This window comes from Pinus tabuliformis, chromosome 7 (assembly GCF_031772625.1).
Source record: "Pinus tabuliformis cultivar Carrire ecotype Pingquan chromosome 7, CPIR1, whole genome shotgun sequence".
NCBI lineage: Eukaryota > Viridiplantae > Streptophyta > Pinopsida > Pinales > Pinaceae > Pinus > Pinus tabuliformis.
This window is the reverse complement of record NC_142293.1, coordinates 1,628,135,185-1,628,153,737: the sequence shown is the minus strand read 5'-3', so window position 1 is coordinate 1,628,153,737 and position 18,553 is coordinate 1,628,135,185. Positions and strand designations below refer to the sequence as shown.

The following is an 18,553-nucleotide window of genomic DNA, read 5'->3' as shown; positions in this document are numbered from 1 at the left end:
AAGGCTATAGGTTTTGGGGGGTTTCAGGGGAGGAGAGTCTTCCGCGATGGCCTCTTGAGCGGGCAGTACCTCCCCCCACAGATGACTTCGAAGGTTAACACGGCAGATGGAGCATCATCGTTGGGAGGGGAGTCATCCTCTTCAGGGTCATTAGTTTCTTCTTCACCCTCTCCCATGGCCTGGTCTTCTAAAAGCTAGGTGACTACGACGGTCATGTTATGGAGCCATTGGGAACAGGTTTTCTCAGAGTGAGAGGCCTGATGGAAAGTGCAGAAGTTATCCTTTCCTAGCTCTTCCAAATTGAAGTTCAAACTGGATGCCTGCGACATTTTTTTTGTGTGTGGGGGGGGGGGGGGGGTGGAGATTGTTAGTTTTTCGGAAAAAGGGTTTAGCGGGCTTTCCTCCTCTCGAAGCATCACTAGTCTTTCTCTTTAATTCGGACACTTCGTTAGTCAACTGCTTTAAGGATTTGGCCAGTCCTTCGAAATCGAAGGAATCTTTGTCTTTATCTGCGGTTTTACTTGATGAGCCTTGATTTTTCTTACCGGAGGTTTTTGCCTCCTCCTGGGACTCATGCTCTAGGGCACCGATAGAAAGATCCTTTTTGACCTCGAGCATTGTAGCACAGTTCTCTACCAGGGTGGGTTTTGCTTCACGTTTAACAAACACGACAATATCTTGTGGCAGGGCCCTAGTGTAATAATCAATCATGATGGAATCATCAAGGGCCACGTCCATTGGGAACTTATTCAAAATTGTGGTGAATTGTTGGTTGAAATCTTTCGCCTTCTCCTTCTTATTGCACTTCAACGTGCTAAGCTCGGTGAGGAGCATAGAAGGTGTTTTGTCTTCCGAAAACTTATCGAGAAAGGTTTTCTGGAACTCATCCCAAGTTCGGATGGAGGCAACGGGCAGCGACCGATACCAGGTGGCTACCTTATTCTCGAGAGTGTGAGGGAATAATCGACAAGCCACATCGTCGTATTGTACCTTCATCATTTACAATGCTAGGTAGAAATTGCTAATATGGTCATCAACCGAGGTTCCCTTTTCGGGGTCGAACTTTGGGAGGTGTTTCTCGGAATGGCGGGGCATGTCATGAAGTTGGCCTCTAATGTTTAATGGGGATTAAGCCATCCCAACCAACGGTTGTTGGCGGCGGTTGCCTTTAGGTGGAAACAGGAGGCGGTGGTCATTTCCCTGTGTTTCACTACTAGTGCCTGGTCGCTCGCTGGTATGGGAAGGTCACCTGCCTTCCCCTCAAGGCACTCTAAGGTGTCCTAGATCCCTAGTGTTTCTCACATTCCTGGTATTCCTCAGGTTCCTCAGGTTCCTCAGGAGCCGCTGAATGTTGTAAAAGTTTATACGAGCTCTAAGGTATTCCCCGGTTCCCCACCCTAGGGTCCCCTCAGTGTTCCCCCTCAGAGATTGATTGTTGACTGGGTATCCTCTATGAGGCGTCGATCGTTTCCCTGCTTCTCTCCCCGTTGTGACCAGTTGTTTTCGCCAGTGAAGGTATTCTCAGGGTCACCCCCCTCATCTTCGGGAGGACTGTCCAACCCCTCGATGGAGAGCCTTTCAACAACGTCTACATAGTCATCAAGCACTAGGCCGATTAACTGAGATATGGAGTTAACGAGGATGCCTTGATACATGTGATGAGGCGTGGAGGTGTGTGGGTTGGATAGGGAGTTAGTGGTAGGAATGCATTTCAAACCCCTAGCGAACTGTCGAGTAATAGGGCGCATGGCCCTGAGTTGCTCGTTAGTGACTTCAAATCGGGGAAGTTCCTCTCCTCCCTGAGCATCTTCAAGACGGGAATGTTGGGAAACTTCTTGATGCGGCCTCGTGAAAGTCGGACCATAAGGGGGAATGTATGGTATCTTAGGAGGCGTGGGAGGACAGGGTTGATTACTAGCCTGATGAGAAGTTTCAGTGTGAAGGCGTGCATTAGTACTTGCCATGGCCCTCCTTCTAGCGCCAAATCTGGCGACTCCGCTGGGGATCGGTCTGAGGAGTTCACCCTGACCGATGAGGAGGGTTTTGAAGGGACAGGAGAGATACTGACCGCTCAAGAGGCCATCATGGGAGATGCTCCTCCCACGAAACCACCCAAAACCTACAGCCTTAGGAGTAAGGGTCCCGTGTCGAATGCTACGCTAGAAGATAAGAAAAGAGCTATGTTAAGAAGGATTCTGCCACCCGCTAATACCAGCCAGCCATCCACACCTTCCCCTAAAGGGACGAATGATCTAAGCTCTAAGGAGTCCCCAACTGTTGGGAGAGGGGACACATCCACACCAAGAAGTTTGACCAAAGGGGTGACAACCCAAACTACCTCGTTAACGCAACGCTTGTCGCAAGATGCTTCATCCATAGACTTGGATTACAATATCATCGAGGACATGAAGAAGACTCCGGCTAATATCTCATTGTATGAGTTGTGCAAGTTGACTAGCCAACATGAGTTGATTGTCAAAACCTTTGCCACCTCTCCTGCCCCTTCAAAACCCTCCTCATCAGTCAGGGCGAACTCCTCAGGCCGATCCCTAGCCGTGATTGACCTTCAAGCCATAGTAAATGCCGCAAACGCAAACTCAAGAGGTTCGAACCCTCCTTTCCTCTTGACCTTTGAATTGTTCAACTACAATGTACACAACTGCCTCGTTGACTCTGGTGCATCAACCAACATCATGCCCTAGTCAGTATGCAAAAAACTAAACATCCAACCAGAGAAAACTGACGCTAAAATCATCCAGCTCGATAGATCCCAAGTTCCAGCGGTGGGAGAGCTGAACAACGTTATTATTCGGTTGTCTTCTGATTCTCGGGTTCATCAGTGCATTGACATAATTGTCGTAGACATCCCAAAATCCTACGATCTACTCCTTAGCAGAGATTGGTCCTGCAAGCTTCAAGGCTACTTCACCACAGACTGGTCCCACTTATGGTTGCCCTACAAAGGAAAGAATAACTAGATCAGGGTCAATAGTGAGCCTTGCATGAAGCACACCGTAATCGACCTTGAGGGCTCTAACGAACCAATCAGCTACGCCCAATAAGAGTTTCAGGTGCGTCTCCTCGAAACACTATTCGGTTGCTATCAGTCTCAAACGTTGACTATTCTTTCGGATACCCAATTGGAACTTCCAATGCAAACCCCGGGCCATAATAATGAAATCTACGTGTTGAACCTGCATACTCTAGATCCACCCTTCCCTCAGTGTCGGAATCTTGACGTTATACTATGACGGATCCAAGACTCATGACAGAGCTGACGCAGGTTGTGTCCTGGTAGACCCCAAAGGAAAAAGATTCTTGATTTCTTGCATATTAGAGTTCCAATGCACTAACAACATTGCAGAGTATGAGGCATTGGTCCTCGGCCTCAAGAAAGTCGTCGATCTAAAGGCGGAGTGTCTGAAGGTAATCGGGGATTCTGAAATCATCACAAGGCAGGTACGCAACACAATTCATTGTTCATCCCCTCACCTCAAGAATTACCAACAAGAGGTATGGCGTTTGATAAACTCGTTTAAAGCTTTCAATATCATTTATGTTCCTAGATTTAATAATGTCATCGCTGACACTTTAGCTAATGCAGTAGCTAGATTCACGCCCCTTAGGGATGGATTTTCTATTGAAATTATGTATAAACCAACTGTGCCTGATAACATAACTAACTTACGTATTTTCAATGATGACCAACAGATTCTGGAGTTCATGACAAGTGCGGAAGTGTTTAAAGACGCAACCATCGACGAAGAAGAACATGAGAGGTCCCTATAGGAAGAAGCAGACTCGCGGAAAGGAAACCCTATACCTAAAGGGGTGGTCACGTTAGAGAAATTGTTTGACCTACAGAACCGTTTCCGAGGCCCGCTGAACACAAGACTCATAGTTCCACTCTCTCGCACGAACAGATCAACCTCGGGACCAAATCTGATCCCAAGTGTGTCAACATAGGGCTGGGATGCTCCCCCGAAGAAAGACAGGCACTCATCAGCCTGTTCAAAAGGTATCACGACATTTTCACTTGGACATATGACGACCTGAAAACATATGATACGTGAATTATCCAGCATGTCATCCCTACAAAAGAAGGGGCTAAACCATTTCAGTAAAAACTAAGGAAGGTGCATCCCGCATTAGAACCCCTTATCCAGAAGGAACTCAAGGCACTGTTGGATGCTTGCATCATCTTCAAGGTCAGACACTCTACTTGGGTATCCAATCTGGTTCTAGCACGAAAGAAATTTGGAGAAATTCATTTGTGTGTCGATTTCCAGAACCTCAATCGGGCATCAAATAAAGACAACTACCCAATTCCCTCCATGGAGCAGATTCTCCAAACTGTCTCGAGATCGGAAGTCTTCTCCTTGTTAGATGGTTTCTTGGCTACAATCAAGTCCTAGTAGCTGAACCAGACCGGATCAAAACAACTTTCAAAAGAAAGTGGGGAACGTTTGCATTTCGCCATATGCCCTTCGGACTGATAACTGTCGGGGCAACGTTCCAAAGAGCAATGGATATCGCATTCTGAGGTTTAATGGGCCAGAGCGTAGTGGTCTACCTTGACGATGTCATTGTTTTCTCGAAGAAAAGGGTTGACCACCTTCACCATTTGAAACAGATTTTTGAACGATGCCGAAAATATGGAATCTCTCTCAACCCCAAAGAGAGCATATTCGTTGTTTCTGAGGGAAACCTTCTCGGACACATCATCACCAATGACAGAATCACCATGGATCCCGATCGCATGAAAGCTATAGCACAGATTCCTCAGTCAAGCACCAAAAAAGGTATGCAATCTTTTTGTTGTAGCTGCTGCAACAACCCCTCCAAAAATTCCAAAATCCTTAAAAATTTTGGAGCCCTTGTATCATGCAAGATCTCTGGCACCATTGGGATTTGTTCAAAAGTTCGCCAGACCAAAAGAGCCTCGTAAAAACCTAAGTTTTCTTATTAAGTGAAGCTAAGTCGCAAGATCCTGTTTAAGCAAGTCATTCGAATCTTCAGAACGCGACTATGTCAAACATTTGCGACCCTTGCGACTATTGCGACCCGTGCGACCCACAAGTCACTAAATCGCAAAGGTCACATGGGTCGCAATTGACACTCATTGCAACCATGTGACTCTTGCGACCTCGCGACCAATAGGTCACATAGGTCGCACTTGACACCATTGTGACCATGCAACCCTTGCGACCTCGCGACCAACAGGTCACAAGATCGCATAGGTCGTAAGGTTGCACTTTAGACCCATGCGACCTTCGCACGTGCGACCAAAATTATAAAAGGGGAGGTCGCCCCTATTCATTTGTAACGGCTCCTTTGGTTGCACAAAAGATGAAGAGGGCTTGTGACTTGGGAGCGGGGACGTTTTCTCCAGGTAGGCGACCTTTCGCCTTCCTGGCAATCATGTTTTTTAACCAAGTGTCATTCCCTGCCTCCCCGACCTTCCACATTCCAACCTATGGGGGTTTTTGTCCCCTTTTGCTTAGGTTTTTCACCTCAAACCGAAGAAGCAATTGCATTGGCCCTATTCAGTCTCTCTTGACCCCCTCATGACCATTCCTCGACCCTAATCATCCCTGTTTTCACCAGTAAGCCTGACCATCTGCCAGGAAGAGTTCCAGACCTCCCAAAGCCTCAAATCTTTCCTCCTTGGCCCGCCCAAAACCTAGGTCGCACGGCCCACGACCGCGTTACCACTTTGTTGAAGTTTCTTAGTTTAGTTAGTTCGAAACCCTCCATGCACTTTATCTGATTTATTCCTACCGACTTGTTATTTTTCCTTAACAAGTTATTTACAATGTAAATACTGAAAAGAAACACTACTACACGCTCAACATATTACAGATCAGCAACTAAAAGAAACAAGAACAAACACACCACATGACACCATTATTTTTGGACTAATGTCCCCGGAAAAACCCAATGTGGGAAAACCGGTGCAGCTATCTGAGGGTTTTCTTATTAAGCAATATTAGAGTACAATCTGGGTGTCGAAACTGGCCTACCCAACAGAGAATTTCCTTAGCAGTAATACCTCTCGGTTTCTGACAAATCTACTGACTGAAACCCCGGATAATCCTTTCGGCAACTACTACCAATCTGCCCCAGAAACCCCAACGTCTGTCCAATCTGGATTGCGTCAGCGTCTCCTAGCCCAGCGCTGGCACTGTGTCAACCTATCTTGGCCTGCGTCAGCCCCAGGAGGCCCTGCGTCAGCTCTCTAAGCCTCTGCATCAGCTACGGTGGCCCCTCTGGTGCTCTGCGCAGCACTTAGCTGCATCTGTGTGGCCCTGCGTGAGCACTGGTTGCTCCTACGTCTCTCTCTTTGGTTGCTCTACTGCTATCCCAACACTATCTCTGCCTCTCTGTCTCTCTGTACTCAATGCCCCTCAGCTGCTCTCCCGATCACTGATTCTATCTCACTTAGCAAACCTCGCTCTAGAGAATAGAATGACTGATCACTTTGGTGTATTCTCCAAGTGACCCTCAAGCCTCTTCTTATACTTTTCCTGTTGACATCTCAACGGCCAAGATTAAGTCCCTAATCAACGGCTAAGATTAGATCTGGTTTGATCCATGTCTTTTGGACCACTCTAACACAGATTCATATTAATACACATTAATATTTTATTTTCCCTAAGTTTTGACTTAGGGACTCCATTAAAAATATTAATTATTTTAATATCTCCTGATCTATTTAGAATCTGCTTAAACCCTTTCTGGGTATTGGAGATCTCATGTGCCCCAATCTCTCCACCAAATTTCGTGGCTAGAGCACATCTGATGCTACCCCAAATCAACACATTTTTCCCGCGACTTCGCAACCCTAGTTGACTTTGCGACCTGCGACTCATATAACAAGTCGCTAAGTTGCACTTTGTGTCTTGCGACCATGCGACCTATCTCCCTATGCAACCTGCCATAAAGACCTCCTATCAGCTTTTGAAATTGATTTCATTTAGGCAATTTTTACTTGATTTTCATGTCGTCGCTCTCATCGTGGGATTGTATTTTCGACATGTCAGGTGACGTGGACCTCGAGTGCATCTCCATCTCCTCTTTCGAAGACGAGATGGAACCCCAAACTACTAAGGCCGCTCATAGAGGCTCGGGAAGAAGTTCATGGGAGATCTACCAGGAGGAGCCACCCATCTATGGGAATACAACTTGCAACATTAATAAAACCACGAAACTCTCCTAGTATAACATCTATGAAGAGTTCGCAAAGTCGGACATACCGGAAACCCAAGAGGATTTCCTGGTTTACCTAAATGTCAAGAGGTCGAAGCTACATAAGATAACATCACATCCCCTGATCTTTCCATGCACAGAGACTATTCAATGGATCCTGCAAAATACAGATACGAATTCATGGACAGTCAGGGACCACGTTGGAGAACCCTTAGTTGCGATCTCCCCTGCAGATATTGCCACCTACTACAGACTCCCGGAGAGACAAGAGACTCTCAATACCAGGTGGCTCTGTAGTTTTGTAATCCCTATTAAAGATATCCTGAGGGAATGGTGGCGGGACCTGTCAAAGTTCCGGGTTAGATTAGATCAGGCGTACAGGACAAAGGGGTTACAGAAGGTATTTCAACTAATTGCCGCTATGATGTGTTGCTTGTATGGTAAGGCAGACTGTGATGTATTCTACGACACCTGGGTTCCTAATGCATGTTGTCGCCACCCGAGGAACTATTTTCAATTGGGCAAATATTCTAGCATCATCTTTGAAAACAAACATAGTTGCAGCCAAGCATCCATAGCCAGAACAGCCTCCAAAATTCTACATGGCTTCATACCTCCTAGACGTTGTCTGCGCAAGATGCCAATTTGAGCACTAGAGCTATAACTGGGATACATCAGCAGCCAACCCCGTGCACTGCCACTACAAGGTTTTCTGGGACACTGCCTACAGAGGTATGATAGATGTGATTTCAGAATCTTTTATTGCCCGCTATACCAGCTGCTATTTGGTGAGGAACCACCATGCATGTCAAAGAGGGCTATGGAGACAGTGGTCAAGGTAGCACATTGGTTTCCCATCCAAGAGGGAACGTTCATCAGAGTGTTTGGTACCCATAAGGCCCCCCATGCCCTACCCAGGTTCGTCATAGACAAAACACTCCTACGAGAAGTCTGCTACCAAATGACACAAGGCTTTTCAAAGGTACTAAACAAAGGAAAGAAGAAACCATGGCCTGCCTTCCCTCTCACCATCGGAGCATATGTAGTGGAGAACTTCAAACAAGTAGAGGCAGAGGCTGAAGCATTGAAGGGTAGCCATTTTGTAAGTCTCAACTATCGGACGTACGATCCCGAGAAAGTCGTGGCCGCCCATTGCAAGAAAGCAAAGTTCAACTAGTCATATTCACACACCAGACAAGATCATGAAGACGAGGTGAAGAATTGGTATAACGCCACGAGGGAACTTAGTCCAAGTGAGCAGCAAGCTAGAGATGAGGAGCTCCTCGAGGATTCCCAAGAAAATGTTAATCTTAAAGAAAGAGCCTCCACCATCAAGAAGAAACAACGGGAGACACAGAAGGGCACCAGGGAATCCAAGAAGCAAAAGGGGAAAGAGGTTGAAGATATTTTGAGCGACCCCGAAGAGGAAGACATTAATGAAATGTTGGAACAAAGAAATGCCACCCTGGCAAGGAAAAAGCAGGAGCTTAAGAGGAAAAGAGAGCAAGAGATCAAACAATCTCAAGATTCCAGCGACCAAGGCCAGCTCAAGAAGAGAAGGCGACAAGAAGAGGAGGAAAAGGAGAAACAGCTACAAGAAGGGCTCAGGAAGAGGTAGAGAAAAAAAGACAAGAAGAGGAGCGCAAGGCTAAGGAAGAGCGGGAACTAAAAGAGAGAAGAAAATCTTAGGCAGGAAGACGAGCTCAAGAGGCAACAAGTGCTAGCAAAGCAAGAAGGAAAGCAGCAGGAGGAAGAACTAAAGAGGAGCAAAGAAAAGGAAACCAAGGGAGTTGAGCAAGGAGAGACCAGTAAAACATCCGAGCTGAATACAGAACAAAGTGAGCTACCCCCATTGGATGTGCCTCCTTCCACTCCCCTCACTAGTAGGCACCTTCCCTTGCAAGAACTAGGTTTATCAGCAGGAAAATATCACACGTTATGTGGTAGAGCCAGTAAGAATTTACACCAAACTAGTGACATTGAATAACCAGGTGAGTGCTAAATGGACCAACCTCGTCCCAGACACACTCTAGTGCTTGCACAGACATGATGAAGATCATCTGCAGATCACTCCCATCGCAACTGAATACAACCCATGGCGCACCTACTTGACAGAGCAACTCAATCTGGACGTCACAGAACTTGCTATTGTTAAATTAATGGATTAGATTAGTAGCTTATTTTGTGATGTATGTAGTTTGGTAGAATAAGACATTTTGGAATATGAAAAGTCATGAGAAATACCAAGGGTCATCGGGTAGATGAAAAGTCATGAGGAAGTTCAAGATTCAAGGGTAGGCCATGAGTCACCCTCACTCTATAAATACACCCTCATGACACATTTGTAAGGACCTTTTGCTGAGGACAATTTTGAGATATATTGCTTAGGAGAACTTATGCTCTTCTAATTGATGCAAGGAGTGATTGTAATATTCCACTATTGGATTCCTCAAATCTTTTATGTTGTAATGCCATGAGTATTTTCTTCGCTTGATGGATCAGATGTTCCTGAGAGTTCTTTGATGTGCGGTCTTTTCATGTGCTGTCTCATACTACAAACTTTGTGTTGCTTCGCATGGATGGTATATGATTCGCTAACTCTATGCTTGTGCTAATGAATTGTTTCGTTGGTATTGGTATAATCTATTCTTGATTGTACGTTTACTTATGCTCATAGATGTTTGATTTCTATGAACTACTTTACAGTTGTTAAACGCTTTATCTTGTAAAACATGAGTCTTATTTGAAGTCTACTGACAGTTACTTTACGTAAGGTTTATGTTGTTAATAGTCTGGCTATTCATGGTATGCACGTTATAAGATATTTGTCAATTATTTCCTTGTGTTTATTGAAGTTCATGCTTTCAATTGAGCCCACATTCCAATTTCGTCCAAAGCAAGCTCAACACACCTGAACGGCAGTCGAGCCCACATACCAGAAGGGACCCCTAAAGCAAATGGTGCAGGCTCTAGTTGGGAACCTACACTGGGGAGATCCCCTTTGCTGTTGGCGGAGAATTCCTGCCCATCAACAGGAGGTTAGCCCTATGTGGACCCAGAATGGTAATGTGGACCTAGGTGGGATAAAGGGGGTATAATGAGTGGAAAGGGAGTAGTATGTGCGGGTAAAGGAGCGGGACCACGCACCCAAAGTCGGGGTTTCCCAAGTAGTACCACCCTAGAACCAAATGGCCAATAAAGGAGATCCCATGGGACTAAGATCCAAGGGTAACAACCAAAAGGGGTCAAGGGGACAGGAGCACAAACTAAGCCCACTCTTTCCGCCAAATCCCCCCAGCAATCCATACCTAGAAGTATCCATGATAAGTAAACCCAATACTCAATTACCAAATGACAAGAGATACCTTTAGATTCAGGAGGCCCATCTTCAGACATACGATCAGTATAGGTGGGTGAGGGACCACATGGCTGGCTCAGGTGGCAGAGAAATGGCACAACGAGCTAGTAGAAGGCATCAAGGGGCTGCTGGCTGCTGGCTGGGGCTCATCATGGAGAAAAAAAATTATCCTGGGGATATCACCCGCAAAGTGGTGGGTAGCATCTGGCTCCAATTGGGACGTGATCTCTCGAAGAAGTGGACAATGTTTCTCGAACGGGGGATCACGAGAACTCCAACAATCTCTTGGTCACCGCAGACCTGTTATCTGCACATGTCAAAGATCAAAGCCACGGGGCAGCATGCTGTTCACGGTGTCTTATGATCACCCATGCTTAATGTTAGCCCTTAAACCAATAATAAAATATGCATTTTTTTTAAATGCAATCTAATCTATCATGAGAAACATCATGTGTAGTTAGTTCCAATGCAAAAATAATCATGCACTGAATCCTACCCTAACATGCATATGATAATGCTAATGCTAAGTGTAATCATAAATCCAATGCAACCAACATATCATCGTATCAATATACATATGCCTGCCAGTATGATTACTCATCAAACAAAACCAAAGCGAATGCAGACATAATCAAATGGGGGGAGAAGTGGGTAAGAGGTGGGAAAACATGAACTCCATTCAAGGTAAAAGGAAACCCTAGGAGAAGGAGAATAGGTCAATCCAAAAGTGCGGGGGTTTCCCTTTAAGTACACAACGGTGGAGTAAAAGATCATTCTCAAGAACTCCCTATCATAATCATTGCTTACAATCTTATGCTTTGTAGATGCCACAAGGTCGTGATGAGGGGGGAATGAAGGGTGAGGGAAAGGAGGAGTGCAACAAATAGGTTGCTCACGATGATGGTCACAATGGAGAGGGGAGGTTATGGGGTGATCATAATCCTGAGGGTGTGTTAAAGGAGATAAAGTATATTCAATGAGGGGTTCTTCCTTGACATCATACTCATAAGGGGGAAAGGGCTCATAGTCACTCATAACCATTTGAAAAGGGGCGAGCGAATTGCTCATGAAAGATTTGAAGTGATGAACAAGAGGATAAGGAAAAGGGGGGGTGAAGTATTATATTCAACAAGTTTTTCCTCTTCAAAATCATCCTTTTCATGTAAGGGAAAATAATGATCCTTCTCAAGGGCATCGATGGATATGTCATCATAAATAATGCCTAAGAGAAAGGGGAGACCACTCTCAACCTCATCTTCCTTGTCGGTGTCATAAATGGGAGCACAATCAAATCGAGGACCAACAATTTCCCATTTCCCTTTTTTCAATGTGGAAGGAATCTTCAATGTCATCTTCCAAGGCGCTAATGAGATCACCTTCCTTAAGGTTCTCAAAAGGATATTCATCAAGAGTAATATCCTTGAGAAAGGTAAGGTTAGTCTCAACTTCACTTTCCATGGATTCATCCTTCCCAACATATGTGTTCTCCAAATCATCCTTTTCACCTTGTGGACCCAAGGAGGGCTCATCTTCCCATTCATCACTTAGATTCTTAAGGTCTTGATGATTCTCGATGAAGGCTTCCTCTTGAATGCTCAATGCAGGGCATACTTGAAAATGTGTAAGAAAACCATCAACGAACTCCTCAATAGATGAGATGCTCCTAGGTTCGTGATTTTGCAACCATGAGTTATGACCATAGAGGGTACTAAAGAATAACAACATAAGGACATCTTGGTGGACCACCTTCTCCTTTGAAGTATGTGCATTAAATTTTTCCACATGGTCAATTGCGGAGCTTCGGTCACCATCAAACACGGTCATCCCACAAAGCATCCTTCCCGCGACATGATTAGGATGTCCAGGGATGTTAGCAATGTACAAAGTGGGAAATTTATGAAAGAATGACAGCCTATTTGAGGTATACATGAAACATATGTAGGAGTCACCAAGGTGAAATTAAAGATGCCTAGAAAAATGTTTGTTTCACCCTACAAGTATCCACCTTAAAGTTCAATGAAGCACTAGGGCTTCATTCTTCCAATGGAGTTGCCAATAATGATATGTCGATATGTCGTACGAGGAACAAAACACATGTCTCGCGTCCCCGACAACGGTGCCAGAAATGTTACCACTCAAACCAACAGGGGACCTAAAAGGGGTGCCTAAGAGGGAAACTGTTAGGTCAAGGGCAACAATGGAATCTTAGCCCACTCTCACCACAGCTAAGTCTCCCTGCTCTTTACGAACTTTCACCAATGGGAGGAGTCCCGATAGTGTAGGGATCACTTTGTAAGATAGATGTCAATGGATAGGTGAGGAGTGACCCTGAAAACCCTTTCCCAAGGATGGAGTGAAAAATGGAACTTGCTTGCTCTTTAAGCAAGGGACTTGATCCACCAAGGGTAAGGGGTGAGGATTGGAGGGTTGAGGGAGAAAGAATAGGCTTATAAAGGAGTTTCTCAATCCCTATAATCCTTGGAAACTTGGATTCCCAAGTGGTCTTTGACAAATAGTCTTTATTGAGAAGTGGGACCACACAGGGCCAAGTGGACCCAGCCCAGGTTCGGGGATGGAATATAGCAACCAATGATGTTCCTATCCTGGACAAGGTGAGGGGAAAGGACCAAACAAGAATATTCACTTCAAAAGGTTGAATTGATCCTACTAAGGTCTAGCCTTGGGGATACCTAGGCAAAATTCAGTCCTAGAGCTAGGGCTTGGGATTCTCGAAGATTCCACCATCAGAATGGCCTCAAATTTGGAGAGGGGGGGCCCACCAGCGCAATAGCCAAGAGGAGGTCTAAAATTTTCCTTGGCCCAATTGCCGAGAAATTGATGCCCTATGTGACCTAATGGGGCTAGACTTGGGAAAAAGGGGAAAAATGGTAAAATGAAGGTTGAGATGATCACCCTTTTATGGAACCAGTGCCTAATTCACTTGGGGATATGGAGTCAAGGATGGTAATGAGTAAGAACTTGGATTCTTGATCAAGGAGGCCCAGAAAGTCAACTTCGTCCAATGTAGATAGTAAGAAAAGAAAAGCGACTTTCAAGCATTTATACTTTAAAGCAAATGATACAAGCTTCTCGAGATAAACAATCTCTAGGACATTTCATTCATATAACATTGGCCCATACATTTAATAACTAAAACATAGCTCAATTCCACATTACAATAATGCAGCTACTAGCCCTAATTTTAGCAGTATGCAGCAACAAGAATAACAATGATAAAAAGCACTTACAACATTATATAGTATATCCAACCAACAATTTGTTTGCATAACAAAGCTCCAAGATAAGAGAAATAGCGGAAATCCATACATCAAAATGCATCCATCTCCAGCAAATATCCTCCAAGAAAAAAGTGCGAAAATTCTCTGGGACTAGAGAGATCCCAAGTCCAGTGATGATACAAATGAATGTATCTAACATCAATATATAACCTCCTAATGAGTTTGAATTAGCCTATGGGCCCCGAAAGAAAAATAATGTGCAAATAATAACTCCTAATGGTGACAAGCCCACCATACTAGCTCATAATGTAAAAGCAAGCCTCACAAGGGGCCAAATAATGATGTATGCATGTCGTAGGGCCCTCTAAAGGCTCAATAACATCCTGAAGTGCCATATTGAGGAATAAATTCCTCAGAATATGATGGACAAGGGGGTGGCCCCTCGTTCTTCATGTAGTAGACCTGTGGTGCTCTCAGTGGGTCTGAGGGCACGTCAATGAACCCATGGGTCTCCATATGGATCAGAGATGCCTGTAGATCCTCTGCAATGGTCCAAGTGGTGGAATGAATGTTGCCATGACATCGTACAAGTGTTGGGGCATCTATCAGGAGTGTAGGACTCCTGTGGGGGCCTGTTGGGCATAGTGTATCAATCATGTCACCATCGTTCGAAAAGTGGATCGCTAATAGTCTCTGAACATCCATGGAATGTTGTCTGCTGCTATGGAAGCCCATGGATCTCTATGCACACCCTACATGTGCCAGTGTGGACCTCTGGGGGTCAAGATGTCATATAGGGAAGCCAAACCCAAATGGAAACCACCTGCAATCCTGCATAAGATCCAATGCGTCCCCTAAGCTTCTAGTACAATCAGTCATTAGAATAATCGGGTAAAGGAGCTTACAAACCATAGATAACAAAGTGGGCACTTCATAAAGGCATGCCCTTCCATAGTGGGCTTTGGCATGTGCTAGTGCCACCAAACTCCAAAAGGGGTTAGCCAAGTACTTTATTAGGTGGTTTCAACCCTTAAGGGGATAGTATCTCAAAGGTACATCCTTCTAATGGGGGTGCCCAGTGACAAATAGGTGAGATGGAATAGGGAATGAGAGGGGCAGCCCTGGGCCACATAATAGGGCATAGGGGTAGCTAGATAAGGGGAAGCCCACACCTGGGTATATAATGTATAGGAGGGAGCAGTCGTAGTACATGAGGTGCCCCGACCTTGATTTTTCCACCCTTCTTTATATGCCTTTTGCCTTTTATGAATTTTCTTTAATTAATTACTCGAGGCTAAAGGACAAGAGCATGATGTGTATAATATAGCAATGATTACCCCTTTTGAGGTAGGGCGGTTCATTGCCCTCTAAGGGTTGGGACAATCATGGGTTCCTTAGTAATAGAGGAGGCTCATCTAGGGCCTATGGAACCAGGGTGATGGCCATGGTGGGGTAGAGCTCATGTGTTAGCTTTTACCCACATGCTAATTATTTTTGTCCCAACCATGTTTTGCATTTTGTGGTACAATTACCTATTAAATGTGGCCAATTATGCCTTCTCTTCTTTTTTTAGTTGCTTCAACCTTCGGGGCATCATTCTAGGCCTGACCCAAGGTGGGGGCAAAGAGGATAGCGAGGCTAGTCCTATGTGGACCCAGGTGGGAGAAATGATGAATGGGGGTATAGTGAGTGGAAAGGGAGTAGTATGTGCAGGTAAAGGAGTGGGACCACGCACCCAAAGTCGGGGTTTCCCAAGTAGTACCACCCTAGAACCAAATGGCCAATAAAGGAGATCCCACGGGACTAAGATCCAAGGGTAGCAACCAAAAGAGGTCAAAGGGACAGGAGTAGAAACTAAGCCCACTCTTTCCACCAAATCCCCCCACTGATCCATACCCAGAAGTATCCATGATAACTAAACCCAATACTCAATTACGAAATGACAAGACATACCTTTAGATTTGGGAGGCCCATCTTCAAACACACAAACAGTACAGGTGGGTGAGGGACCACATGGCTGGCTCAGGTGGCAGAGAAATGGCACAACGAGCTAGTAGGAGGCATCAAGGGGCTACTGGCTGCCGGCTGGGGCTAATCATGGAGAAAAAAATTCCCCTGGGGATATCACCCACAAAGTGGTGGGTAGCAAGAAAGATGATGCAAAAAACCAACCTGAGTTAAGGAAGCATTACAGGTCTGTATAGTTTGGAAAAAAGTTGTATGAGCATCCATTCGGCAGTCATTCTAATGCTGCTATGGTGTGAAATAGAAAATCAGAGTTTACATTTTACATGGTTTAGCTCCCACAAAAAAAGGAATAAGATCTGTTCAGTAAAATGAAACTGAAGATGGTCTGAGTGGTAGAGGGTCTTTAATGCTACCCCAAACACTTGATTATTGATGTTGAATATGCAATGCTACAAGCTGCTATGTGTAAGATAAGGCACGCACTGTTGATAACCACCAACATTTGTTGACCTGACTCAAACCAACTGTCTGTGTGCACTTCGTTGGATCAGCTAGCAATGCTTCACAATGCAATGAAACCAACATGATGCTTGGAAAAGTTTCTACTAAACATTAACAAAGAAGAAAGAGTATATCAGTGAATATTGCTGGTGAAGTAGATGAATTAATACATGACCTACCAGATACTTTGTCATTTCCAGTGCAACAAGCGTGCTAATAAACACACACAAGCACACAGGTATGGATAAACTGCCAAAGAAACAAGTGATTTGTGGTATGAAACTTGCAAGCCAAGGTAACCTTGAATCTTGCCAGTAAATTTCTCATGTTAACAAGAGAATTGATAGAGACGTTTGATTCAGGGGCAAAAAATCAAGGAATGTACCTCAAAGCCTCAATAATTTTCTTGGGTTTCTGTACCTCTTCATGCCGAAAATTTAGCCCTCTGATCTCTCCTCCGTGGTCCAGTAATGGCAAGCTTCAAAACCGATAGAAAATGTAAGTAAGCGAGGCGGAGAGGGGCACATGCGAGGCCGAAATACTACCCAACAAAATAGTCCGCCAAGGGATGTGACTGTATTGAGATGGTTAAAACGAGAGAGGAGCAGGTAAGATGGATGTCTAAAAAAAAGGGAATACACCACTGAGACAAATATAGGCATAGAACTCTATTGAACAAAAGAAACCAGATATAATAACACAAATACTGACCATAATTCCATAGACTAGTCCTTGAATGCCCACGATGGCTATGGATGTTCCTACAAGTTACAACTCTTCAGGTGATCACCAAAGATTTGAGATATCGCAGAGGGCAAAAAAACTTAAAACGCTTACAATTATAGACGGGCCAGAAAAAAGCCAAGGTTTCTTGGATTCAATAAAAGCACCTTGACAAATTATCAAGGAGTAAACGCTGCAGATAAAAAGAATCCCGAGAAGACCGACTACTCCTCAGACTGTAGCAGCAACCTATGATCTTTCTGCTGAATTAATGAGTAGACAAAATAAACAGCTGCAATATTGTCCAATGCAAATATCCCAAATTACTTCAAGGGCCATAAATCACAATATGTCATTGCCTGCTTTTGTTCTCTAGAGGCCACCATGAAACCTCCAGAACTTTCGATGACCGTTCTTCTTTGCTTGAATGGACTAACGCAGACCATTCCGTCGTTGCTTCCAGTTTAGGTGAAGGCTCAATGTGACTTGGGATTTCCCATAGACATCGGCATGGTGCTTCCTTGCAAGTTAGTTGTCATGAGCAGAGTTTAAAAATGGTCTGAATCGCAAATAATTGTCTGAATGCAGCAAGGATCTTCCATTAAATTTGACAAGAGATTGCCAGAGGTATCAGGTAGATTAAAGTTTTGCCATATTCACATTTTGTGCATCAATCATTTTAAACATCAGATTGTTTTTTTCAATATGATCGCGTTATTATTTTCAAATTTAATTACTTCGAAATTGCAGTTACAAACGTTTATATCGAATAGAGATACAATTTCGAATATAATATGAAATACACATATATTTTATAATTATAAAGTGTATATAAAATAATTTAATATAATTATTAATTTTTTAAATAATTTTTTTTACATAAATGTATATGGTTTTCGCTAATTTTTTTAAAATATAAAAGTATGTCTTCAAATTGTGTTTGTTTGGTTAAGAGCTTGGTTTTTTTGGACGGAAGAAAGAAAGAAAGAAAGAAATTATTTTAAGGTCTACAAGGTTAAAGATAGCCTATGAGACATGTTAACCACCTAAGACCTAGAGGCATCTGGCAAGAGTGAAAGCATGCCCCTTATGGAACACCAACGGGTTATTCCAGGTGGCGTGGTTTTCCTTGAATAATAGTGAGTAGGGTGGTTTTCCTTGAATAATAGAAAGAAATTATTTTAACGTCCACAAGGTTAAAGATAGCCTATGGGACATGTTAACCACCTAAGACCTAGAGGCATCTGGCAAGAGTGAAAGCATGCCCCTTATGGACCACCAACGGGTTATTCCAGGTGGCGTGGTTTTCCTTGAATAATAGTGAGTAGGGTGGTTTTCCTTGAATAATAGTGATGAGTCAGCCTGCATAATGCAGATTAGAGATGGTTGTCCCCATTTTTGGTTTCACAAGAGTTATTACAGATTTTCCCACCTATAAAAAAAGGATATAAAATTAAAATAATATTAACTATAAATTATACATTAAAAATAATTTAAAAACGTATATAATATTAGATATTTAGAAACTTGTTTATTTATATACAATTAATTTGTT

The 18,553-nt window shown here is 43.9% G+C and overlaps 1 long non-coding RNA gene across 2 annotated transcripts; it reads right to left on the bottom strand.

Annotated features, from left to right (window-relative positions):
• Positions 1-16,660: 16,660 nt before the first annotated feature.
• On the bottom strand, positions 16,661-17,588 carry LOC149254489 (uncharacterized). 2 transcript variants are annotated; one of them, XR_016266300.1, is made up of 3 exons: positions 17,166-17,588; positions 16,987-17,036; positions 16,661-16,753 (listed from the first exon to the last, which is right to left on the bottom strand). It is a non-coding gene; the product is annotated as an uncharacterized LOC149254489 (long non-coding RNA). The 2 variants fall into 2 exon arrangements; XR_016266299.1 differs by having other exon boundaries at positions 16,673-16,849.
• Positions 17,589-18,553: the final 965 nt, after the last annotated feature.